Genomic DNA, 12,159 nt, shown 5'->3' with positions numbered 1-12,159 from the left:
ATAACCATCTAACCTAGATCTGTTCTAGATCTGGCCAAGAAGTCCCTTTTCTCCTTTCAATTTCTGTTTTATTTTTATTTTAATAATGTCTATCTAAATTATTTTAGCTAGGGTTTGGATGGATTTTAATTTTGGGATTATGTGATTATTTGTTTAGTTCGATTCAAAACCTGATTATTATTTGCATGAGAATTTTATATTATTGTGCTTTAAAAGATTGACCACATTTTAATGATTTAATGATTTATGCATGACTGACTAAAGGATTGTTATAAATTAAATTCATAGGCAATATAAATCACATGCTTGACTACGAGATTGAAAGATGATTAACTCGTGTGTGGGAATCGAAGAAGCTTAGTGAGTCAAATCCCATTCCGAGATTAGAGGTTTCCAAAGAACTTATTGCTTATTTATTTCATTAATATCTGCTAAGAAATCTGACTGTGAACTTAAATTAATAAAGGATTTATATGACTTGAGAAAGCTTATTAATTAATTGAGAAAAATCCACCATCACATACAAATAATTATAAAATACTGTAAGGGTATTTTTGGTTTTGAATCGGATTGAATAATTAATTGCATAACCCAGATTAAATAAAATTGAAACCCTAGTGCATTCATTAATTAATTTTTCTCCCAAAGAATTCAGTTTTTCATTTATTTTTCTTTTTATTTATTTGATTAATTAATTAGTCTAACTTAGGTTAAATTAAAATTGTTTTGGTATTGTGATCTAATTTTTGTGGGATTGACATTCATTTTATCACTATATGCATATTTGACTATGGTACACTTGCCCGAATTAATTGTGCATAAATCACATATCAAATTTTTTGCACCTTTGCCGAGGACTAGTTTATTACATATCAAAATTGCATAATTTAGCCTTAGATTGAATTTTTTTTTTCTTTTAGGATTTGCAAGTTTAATTTAATTTAATTTTTTCTTTTTTTCTTTTAGAAATTTTATTTTTAATTTTTAGTAATTTTCTTTTTCTTTATAGGTTTCATGGTGCATGACACTCACTAGTGGTGAAGAATTGATACCCCTTGATCAATACATTGAAAAAACTCTAAAAAAGCAAACGAATGAGAGAAAGAACAAGATGGAGCAAGAACAACAAACCCAAAATAATCCAAGGACACTTAACTCATATGCTACACCTACTCTGGATGACACTACATTTAACGACCCGTTAGAGGACCCAGTATTTAACTAGAATTATTTAATTAATTATTTAGGTATTTAATTAAGAGAATTTGTCAATTAATTGTTAATGTGGCAATTTAGATATTTAATTGAGAGAATAACATTTAAAGAGCATTTAATTCTAGTTATTTATTGTGAAAATTAAATGTTAGGACATGAAGGTCATTTAGCAATTTGTGATTAGAATTTAATTATTTAATTAAAGTTATTATGTTTTGAGGAGTCCATACGAGAGAGAGTTTTGGATTTGAGAAGTTTCCTAGTTGTGTTAGGAGAATGAGATGCCCTAGGGTTGCTCTCTTTCTCTCTCTATATATATATATATTCCCATAGCCTTAGTTTCTTCATGCTGTGAATGAGTAAGAAGCCAAGAACAGAGGAGTCTTCAAGTTGCAGTAGTGTCTAGAGCTTCTGTTGGAATCGTTTGAATCAATCAGAGAGATTAAAAGGCAAGTATTCCATCCCTGTAATCCATTCTTACAGGATTATATTTCAGTAATATCCTCAGTTGATTCAGGATTTCTCAGTTGTATTTCAGATTAATATAGTCAGTATGTATGTATATGTATATATGCACGCATATAGAGTGAGTTCATGGCAGATCATGCATGTTTTCTCTAGCGTTTTTTTTTATATATATGATCTTTAATCTTTCCCAAAGTTGTTTCATGTCGATTGGGATTTGTTTTCCCAAAATTTTATTCGAAATGGTATACTTATGTTAAGTTTGAATCAAGAACAAAGTCTCTGTGTTCATTCGTATCTGGGTTATAAGTTGCAGTCATCCGAATAGGTTCCCTCATATTCGGATAGATTTTTTAGAGTATGTGAGTGACATTCGGATGGGCTAGAGGCTACTCGGATGTGTCAAAAAGTTTTATGTGAATGACATTCGGATAACTCTTGTTCATATCTAGATAGCCCAGTGATATTCGGATGCTTTGTTTTCATATCCAGATGTGTCCAGCAGTGATTGTGAGTAGTATCCGGATACCTTGAGTCATATCTGGATGTGTCTAGTTGTCTGTGAGTGATATCCGAATGCTTCGTATTGTATCCAGATGTGTCTAAGGCTTTTTGTGAGTGATATCCGGATGTGTCCAAATATGTATGTGTCTTGTATCTGGATGAGACCTTGCTCATTCGGATGGCTCTCACAACCCATCAAAAGTTTATGTGTCTTGTATACGGATGGGTTAATTCCATATCCAAATGGGCCTAGGGTGTATAACACTCACACTAAAATTCTATCTTTTTCATATTTGGTTCTAATATTTTTAAAACTCCAAAGTTAAGCGTGCTCGGGTAGGAGTAATTCTATGATGGGTGACCCCCTCTGGGAAGTCTTCATGTTGCAACCCTCAAAATAAATAAATAATTAAATAAATATCAATTTAGGATTATTTTATATTTCAGTTGGGGGATTGTCTTTGAGATAGAGTTTATGGTTTTCATTTTATATTGACTCAGAGTTTTTATTTTAATTTGATTGAGATGTTCAATTATGGTATCTGATTTTAGTTTATCAGAGAGTTTTAGTTTATTTTATCTATTCTATCCGTAGCATCTCTTCTCAGGCAGTTTAGGAGAAGGGGTATTACACTACATCAAGCATTAGGGGAGGCCAAATGTGCAAGCAAACAACTTCGAGATCAAGCCTACAATTATTCAAATGATCCAGATAAGTGTATAATTTTCTAACCCTAATGATGATCCTAACTCTCATATTGCTAATTTTCTCGAAATATGTGATACTTTGAAGCATAATGGAGTTAGTGAGGATGTAGTTCAATTTATGTTGTTTCCCTTTCCCCTAAAAGATAGAGCAAAAGAATGGCTTAATTCTCTTCTAGCAAGTCCTATTACTATATGGAATGATTTGGCATAAAAAATTTTATCTAAATATTTTTCACCTGCTAAAACGGCTAAATTAAAAAAATGTCATAACAATTTTTTCACAATTTGGTGATGAATCCTTATATGAGTTGTGGGAAAGATTTAAGAAAATGCTTAGGAAATGTCCTTACCATGGTCTACCTATTTGGATGCAAGTGCAAACTTTTTATAGTGGCATTAATCAATCTTCTCGTTCGATGTTAGATGCAACTACATCCCTTATGAGGAAAACTCCTGAATAAGCATATGAACTTTTGGAGGAGATGGCAGCCAACAGTTATCATTGGGACAATGAGAGAACAAATAAAAAGGGAGTTGAAATTTATAATGTTGATTCTGTCACTGCCTTATCTGTTCAAATTACTGAATTAAATAAGAATTTGGGTAATTTGGGGGTTTCAGCTATGAATACTTCTTCTTCTTCTTCTTCTCATTTTCTTTCTTGTGACCTTTGTGGGCGAGGGGGACATATGCTAGTGTAGATTGTCAAGTAGGAAATCATTTTTCTTTTAGTTCTTCTGAACAAGCTAATTTTATCTCTTATGGTGGCAATAGGTTAAAGTTTAATCCCTACTCCAACACTTACAATCCAAGATGGAGGAGCTATCCTAATTTTTCTTGGAGTAATAGTCAACAAAGAGTGCCACCCGACTTTCAACAACAACAAAAAATTTCACAAGAAAAAAAGCCGAATTTGGAAGATATGATGGCAAAGTTTATCAATAGTACAGAGGCAGGAATGCAAAGATTGGAAACTCAAATTGGATAACTTGTCCAAGCAATTTCAGAAAGATCACAAAGAGGACTACCTAGCAATACTGAGAAAAATCCAAGGGAGCATGTAAAAGCCATCACTTTGCAAAGTGGAAAAGAATTGGAAACTAAAGAAAAAGGTGAAGAGCATACAAAAGAAGAAGAAAGCTAAGAGCTTAAAGCTAAAGAAGAGGACTGTGAGTTATCAATGGAGAAAAATGGAAGTTCTTTTTTTCTTAATTTAAAATCTTACAAATCTCCTTTTCATTTTTCTAAAAGATTTCTAAAGGCTAACTTGGATAAATAATTTGCTAAATTTTTAGAAGTGTTTAAAAAGTTACATATTAACATCCCTCTTCTTGATGTTATATCACAGATGCCAAGTCATGCAAAATTTTTGAAAGACATAATTGCAAACAAAAGAAAGTTAGAGGACTTTGAGATGGTGAAAGTTAATAAAGAATGCTCTGCAATTCTACAAAATAAATTGCCTCCAAAACTCAAAGATCCAAGAAGCTTTTCTATTCCTTGCACTATTGGTGAAATTAAGTTTGATAAAGTTTTATGTGACCTTGGTGCAAGTATTAATTTGATGCCCTTTTCTGTTTTCAGGAAACTTGGATTAAAAGAACCAACACCTACCACTATTTCTCTACAATTGTTTGATAGAAGTATCAAATATCCAAGGGGAGTAGTGGAAGATGTGTTAGTAAAAGTAGATAAATTTATTTTTCCTATTGATTTCATTATTCTGGACATGGAAGAAGATTATGATATGTCCCTAATTTTAGGGAGACATTTTCTTGCCATAGGGAGAGCTTTGATTGATGTCTAGCAAGGAACACTTAGCCTTAGAATCTATGATGAGACAGTTGTTTTCAATGTATTTAAGGCTATGAAATATTCTAATGACAATGAAAAAGAAGTCTTTATGATAGATGGCATTGATGATTTGGTAGAGAGATTAGATGAGCCTATAAAAAATTGCATTGCTAACTCTTTTGATGAGTAAGAACAAATTTTAAATGCCAAGAACAAGGCCGTGGGCATGGGCTTTTTGAAAAAAAGCAAAAATGTTGTCCATCCAAAAAAGACTAGTTGTTGCCTTTGGATGTTTCATCTTCTTCTTCAAAAGCCAGGACATCAGGTCATGAAAAGGAAAAATTGATAAGGGTGTTGAGGGAGCAAAAGAAGGGGATTGGATTGAGAGTTGCTAGCATTCAATAAATAAATCTATCAATTGGCACAAACAAAGTTTTAATGGAAGAAGGATTCAAGCTTCCATGAAGACAAAAACCTAGTTAAGCTAATGATTATAAAGAAACGTTTGATGGGAGGCAACCCATTCAAAATATTATTTATTTTTTCTTTTTATTTCTCTTAATTTTTAGAATATTCCTGGATTGATTTCTTATTTCATTTTTTTTCTTCTTTTTAGGACATGTTGAATGGAGAAATTCGACCCCTCTTCTTCAAAAGAATTTGCCCAACAATTTTCAAGTATTTCAAGAAAGTATACATTAGGGGAGTATTGTTTTCATTTTCCTCTTTTCTTATTTTTAAATATTGGGGACAATGTTTAATATAAGTGTGGGGGTGAAAAATTAAATAATTCTTAAATTTTTTTATTATTGAAAAAAAAAAGAGAAGAAATATATCATGTGCATGAATGATGATTTTCTTTAGAAAAATATTTTATTTTCATGTCTAGGCCGATTTCATGTGTCCTATATTAACTTTGGTTCAATGCATAGTTAATTCAAGATTGGGAATTGTTATATTTGATTATTAATTATAAGTTTAACAGTGTTAAGGAAAAAGAATTGATTATCCCGGATTATCATGATTGTTGAAATATATGCTTCTTGATAAAATTCATAGGATTTTGTGATTATGCATGATTGATTATGTAAGAATGATATTGTGATTATTTCTTGAAACTAGGCCTAAACAGAGTTAAAGTAAAATAGGATGATGAAGAAAAAAAAGAGCCAAAAAAAAAAAATTTGTTATTACTATTTATCTACTCTTATGTTTTGAGCTGCTTAGTAATAATTGGGGGTTGATAGTGTGTGATGTCTGATTTACACACAATTAATTCGGGCAAGTGTACCCTAGTCAAATATGCGTATAGTGATAAAAAGATGTCGATCCCACGAGGACTAGATCACAATACCAAAACGATTCTAAATTAACCTAACTTGAACCAATTAATTAATTGATGAATAAAAAGAAAAATAAATAGAAAACTAGATTCTTTGTGAGAAAAATTAATTAATGAGTACACTAGGGTTTAGATTTCATTTAATCTGGGTTATGTAATTATTTATTCAACCCGATTCAAAACCACAAATACCTTTACAGTATTTTATAATTATTTGCATGTGATGGTGGATTTCCCTCAATTAATTAATAAGCTTTCTCAAGTCATATTAATCCTTTATTAATTCAATTTCACTGTCAGATTTCTGAGCAGATATCAACAAAAGATATAAGCATCAAGTTCTTTGAAAACCTCTAATCTCAGAAGGGGATTTGACTCACTAAGCTTCCTCGATTCCCACACATGAGCTAATCATCTTTCGATCTCATAGTCAAACATGTGATTTATATTGCCTATTGATCTAATTTATAACAATCCTTTAGTCAATCATGCATAAATCATTAAATCGTTAAAAGGTGGCCAATCTTTTAAAGCATTAAACGCAACAATATAAATTCCTCACGCAAATAATAATCGGGTTTTGAATCGAACCAAACAAATACTCACATAATTCCAGAATTAAAATCCATCCAAACCCTAGTTAAAATAAATTAACTAGACATTATTAACATAAAAATAAAAATAGAAAATTGAAGAAAGAGAAAAGAATGCTTCCTGTCCAGATCTAAAACAGATCTGGATCGCAATTGGTGAAGGGTGTTGTGCGGCTGTCTGCTACAATCTATTTGTTTTCCTTTGTGCGCCGCTTCACTTGTTAGCTATGTCCGCCATTCCACTATGCGTGTCCAGAGGAAATCTCCATTTTTTTACTTTTGCGCCGTGTCCAGAAGCCCCTTCCGTTTCTTTCAATCTGCGCCGTTCTCCCAGCCTCCTCACCTTTTATTCCATGTTCACATATTAATATATATATGTATGACATGGGCCGCCCTAGCCAAGCCCAATTCAAGCCACTTCTTTTGATTTGTTTAATAATATATATATATATATATATATAAATATGCACATAGCATTCACGCCACTGCCAATTACTATATATATATATATATAATATTTAGGTTATTATAATATTATATATAAATAATATAAGATAAAATATAATATATATAAAATAATATATATAATATTTAATATACTATTAAATATAATAACTTTAATTATATTATAATATTAGTTATTTAAAATATTTATTTATTTTTTTAATTTATAATATTAATTATAAAATTAACTTTATAATATATATTTTTTTTTCTTTTTACGCCCAAATCTTCGAATTTATTTTCTTTGTTGGATTCCTACAAAACAAGATTAAAACAATGTAAAATTCATATAAACACACATTTATGTAGGAAAAAAAAACACAAGGTTAAGATAAAAAATAAATAAAATTATGTATACAATTAAGCCCTATCAAATACCCCACACTTAACCTTTTGCTTGTCCTCAAGCAAAGTAGAGAAGAAATACAAAATAAACATTTCATTTTCATGCTAACCCAAAATCAAGAATTCCAATAACATATCAACGCATAATTAATCACAAAATTGGTTACCATCCATATTATCATATCAACTCTAAATCCAAAAGTATTAATTGAAATAATTAATCATGCAAAATCATCACTTTTGATGCCATGCATACTTCAAAATTAATTAATAGAACCTTGCAACTAGCACAATTAAATCATGCAATAGCTTTCTTGCAATCACTTCTATCCACTACTACAAACATAAGGAGTAACAGGGATAATGATGATTTTTTTTTTCACTCTTTTCTAAGCATTACTTGGATTTTGACGCGAATGTCGACATTTTGTGATGAAGACATCCGGTTATTCTCTTAAATAATTGCTTAGAATGCATTTGCATACTCATATTTTGAACTACCGTTTGACGTGAAGGATGATGCAGGAGCATACTGTCAACCCCCAGTTACTACTAAGCAGCTCAAAACATAGGAGTAGATAAATAGCAATAACAACTTCTTCTTTTTTTTTTTTTTTTTTTTGCTCCTTTTTTGTTTTTTTTTTTGTTTTTTTTTTTTTTCATCATCCAATTTTACTTCAACTCTGTTTAGGCCTAGTTTCAAGAAATAATCATAATATTATTCTCACATAATCAATCATGCATAATCACAAAATCCCATGAATTTTGTCAAGAAACATATATTTCAACAATCATGATAATCCAGCATAGTCAATTCATTTTCCTTAACACTGTTACATCTAGAATCAATAATCAAATAGAACAGTTCCCAATTTTGAATTAACTATGCATTGAACCAAAGTTAATATAGGAAACATGAAATCGGCCTAAACATGAAAATAAAACATTTTTTTCTAAAGAAAATCATCATTTATGCACATTATATATTTCTTCTTTCTTTTTCTTTTTCTTTCAAAAAAATTGAGAATTATTGAATTTTCCACCCCCACACTTAAAGTAAACATTGTCCCCAATGTTTAAAAATAAGAAAAGAGGAAAAGAAAAGCAATACTCCCCTGATGTAAACCTTCTTGAAATGCTTGAAGATTGTTGGCCTTATTCTTTTGAAGATAGTACCTTACATCTGATAAAAACTTTTTCTTTTGATGAAATGACATGTTAGGGGGCAACTCATTACCTACAAGAAAATTAGCAAAATCAGCATACCAAGGTTCATCATTATCTCGCACAAAGCATAATTTTTCATCAGGGAATTCATCATGCAAAGATTCTTTAGCCATGCTTTCCACATGCTCCCCATCTAATCTTGACAAGTGATTAGCCACCAAGTTTTCAATGCCTTTTTTATCCTTAATTTCTAGGTCAAATTCTTGTAGCAATAAAATCCATCTTAACAACCTAGGTTTAGCATCTTTTTTAGCAAGTAAATACTTTAATGCAGAATGGTCAGTATAGACAATTACTTTAGACAATATCAAATAAGGTCTAAATTTTTCAATAGCAAACATTACAGCAAGTAGTTCCTTTTCAGTTGTTGAATAATTTTTCTGTGCATCATTCATAGTTCTACTTGCATAATAAATGGTATGAAATTTCTTGTCTATTCTTTGTCCTAAAACTGCACCTAGAGTATCATCACTCGCATCACACATGATCTCAAAAGCCAAATTCCACATGGGGGCTGAAACAATAGGAGCTTGGATCAATTTCTCTTTCAAACAATTAAATGCATGTATACAATCATCAGTGATTTGAAAAGGCACATCTTTTACTAGAAGATTAGTTAAAGGCTTGGCAATTTTAGAGAAGTCCTTAATAAATCTCCTGTAAAAACCTGCATGTCCCAAAAAACCTCTAACTTCTTTTACGGATTTAGGAAGAGGAAGTTTTTCAATTAATTCAATTTTAGATCGATCCACTTCAATGCCTTTAGATGACACTTTGTGGCCCAAAACAATCCTTTCTCTAACCATAAAGTGACACTTTTCCCAATTAAGAACGAGATTAGATTCTTCACATCTTTTGAGCACCAAAGATAAATTATGCAAGCATGCATCAAATGAAGATCCAAAAATAGAGAAATCATCCATAAAAATTTCCATAAAATCATCAATGAAGTCTGAAAAGAGAGAAATCATGCACCTTTGAAATGTTACAGGAGCATTACACAAACCAAAGGGCATTCTCCTAAATGCAAATGTTCCATATGGGCATGTAAAAGTAGTTTTCTCTTGGTCTTCAGGAGCAATAGGAATTTGATGATAACCAGAATAACCATCAAGAAAACAATAAAATTCTTGACCCGCAAGTTTTTCAATCATTTGATCAATGAAGGGAAGGGAAAAGTGATCTTTTCTAGTAACATCATTTAATTTCCTATAATCAATACACACCTTCCATCCCGTTACTGTTCTTGTGGGAATTAATTCATTATTTTCATTTTTCACCACAGTGATCCCACCCTTTTTAGGCACAACTTGCACAGGACTTACCCAAGAAGAATCAGAGATAGGAAAGATAATACCTGAATCAAGCCATTTTATCACCTCTTTCTTTACTACCTCTTGCATATTAGGATTTAACCTTCTTTGGGATTGCACCATAGGCTTGAATCCTTCTTCCATCAAGATTTTGTGCATGCAAATTGATGGACTTACTCCACGAATATCAGCAATGCTCCATCCAAATGTCTTTTTGTGCTCCATAAGCACCCTCATCAACTTTTCTTCCTCAAGACCTATCAAAGAAGAAGAAATAATCACAAGTAAGCTAGATGAATCCCCCAGATAAACATATTTTAAATGAGAAGGAAGAGGTTTAAGTTCAAGAATATGAGGCTTCTCAATTGATGGTCTGACTTTCGAAAAAGAGGAAGAGGAAACATCCAAAGGTAGCAATTTGTGTCTTTTGGATGGATTGAATTTTTGCTTTTCTCCCAAATAGCCCACAACCTCCTTGTGTTGTTCATCTAAAATTTGATCCTTCATATCAAAAGAGTTAGCAATGCAATTTTCTATGGGGTCATCTAACCTTAATGCATGAAATTTCCTATCCACCAAATCATCAATGCAATCTATCCTTAAGACTTCATTTTCATTTCCATTTGAATGTTTCATAGCCTTAAACACATCAAACACAACTTCTTCATCATTAATTCTAAGGCTAAGTTTTCCTTGTTGGATATCAATTAAAGCTCTCCCGGTGGTGAGAAAATGTCTCCCTAAAATTAAGGGCATATCATGATCCTCTTCCATGTCTAGAACAATAAAGTCAACAGGAAAAATAAATTTATCTACTTTTACCAAAACATCTTCCACTACTCCCCTTGGATATTTGATACTTCTATCAGCCAATTGAAGAGAAACAGTGGTGGGTGTTGGTTCTTTTAATCCAAGTTTCCTGAAAACAGAAAAGGGCATCAAATTAATACTTGCACCGAGGTCACATAAAGTCTTATCAAAATTAATTCCACCAATAGTGCAAGGAATAGAAAAGCTCCCTGGATCCTTAAGTTTTGGAGGTAATTTATTTTGTAGAATTGCAGAACATTCTTCATTAAGTTTCACCATCTCAAATTCCTCCAACTTTCTTTTGTTTGCAATTATGTCTTAAAAAAATTTGGCATAACTTGGCATCTGTGATATAGCATCAAGAAGAGGGATGTTAATATGCAATTTTTTAAACACCTCTAAAAATTTAGCAAATTGTTTATCCAAGTTAGCCTTCAAAAATCTTTTAGGAAAAGGAAGAGGAGGTTTGTAAGATTTTAAATTAAGTGAAGAAGAACTCCATTTTTTCTCTGTTGATAAATCACGATCCTCTTCTTTGGCTTCCAGCTCTTGGTTTTCTTCCTCTTTTGTACACTCTTCATCTTTTTCTTTACTTTCAAGTTCTTTTCCACTTCGCAAAGTGATGGCTTTTACATGCTCCCTTGGATTCTTCTCAGTATTGCTAGGCAAGCCTCCTTGTGGTCTTTCTAAAATTGCTTGGGCAAGCTGTCCAATTTGAGTTTCTAAGCTTTGCATTCTTGCCTCTGTACTATTGATAAACTTTGCCATCATATCTTCCAAATTCGACTTCTTCTCCTGTGGAATTTGATGTTGTTGTTGAAAGCCGGGGGGCACTCTTTGTTGATTATTACTCCAAGAAAGATTAGGATGGCTCCTCCATCCTGGATTGTAAGTGTTGGAGTAGGGATTAAAATTTGACCCGTTGCCACCATAAGAAATACAATTAGCTTGTTCAGAAGAACCAGAAGAAAAGGGATTTCCTACTTGACAATCTACACTAGCATGTCCCCCTCGCCCACAAAGCTCACAAGAAAGAAAATTGGGGGAAGAAGAAGAAGAAGCATTCATAGCTGAAACCCCTAAATTACCCAAATTCTTATTTAATTCAGCAATTTGAACAGATAAAGCAGTGATAGAATCAACATTATAAATTCCAACTCCCTTTTTATTTGCTCTTTCATTGTCCCATTGATAACTGTTGGCTGCCATCTCTTCCAAAAGTTCATATGCTTCCTCGGGAGTTTTCCTCATAAGGGTACCACCTGCAGTTGCATCTAACATCGAACGAGAAGATTGATTAATGCCACTATAAAAAGTTTGCACTTGCATCCAAACAGGT

The 12,159-nt window shown here is 32.0% G+C and overlaps 1 non-coding gene across 1 annotated transcript; it reads right to left on the bottom strand.

Annotated features, from left to right (window-relative positions):
* Window positions 1-3,142: 3,142 nt before the first annotated feature.
* Window positions 3,143-3,250, bottom strand: LOC127791270 (small nucleolar RNA R71). Its single transcript, XR_008020910.1, has one exon. It is a non-coding gene; the product is annotated as a small nucleolar RNA R71 (small nucleolar RNA).
* Between the last annotated feature and the right edge of the window lie 8,909 nt (window positions 3,251-12,159).

This window comes from Diospyros lotus, chromosome 14, assembly GCF_014633365.1.
Source record: "Diospyros lotus cultivar Yz01 chromosome 14, ASM1463336v1, whole genome shotgun sequence".
NCBI lineage: Eukaryota > Viridiplantae > Streptophyta > Magnoliopsida > Ericales > Ebenaceae > Diospyros > Diospyros lotus.
The sequence above is the reverse complement of the archived record's forward strand: the minus strand, read 5'-3'. Positions and strand labels throughout refer to the sequence as shown.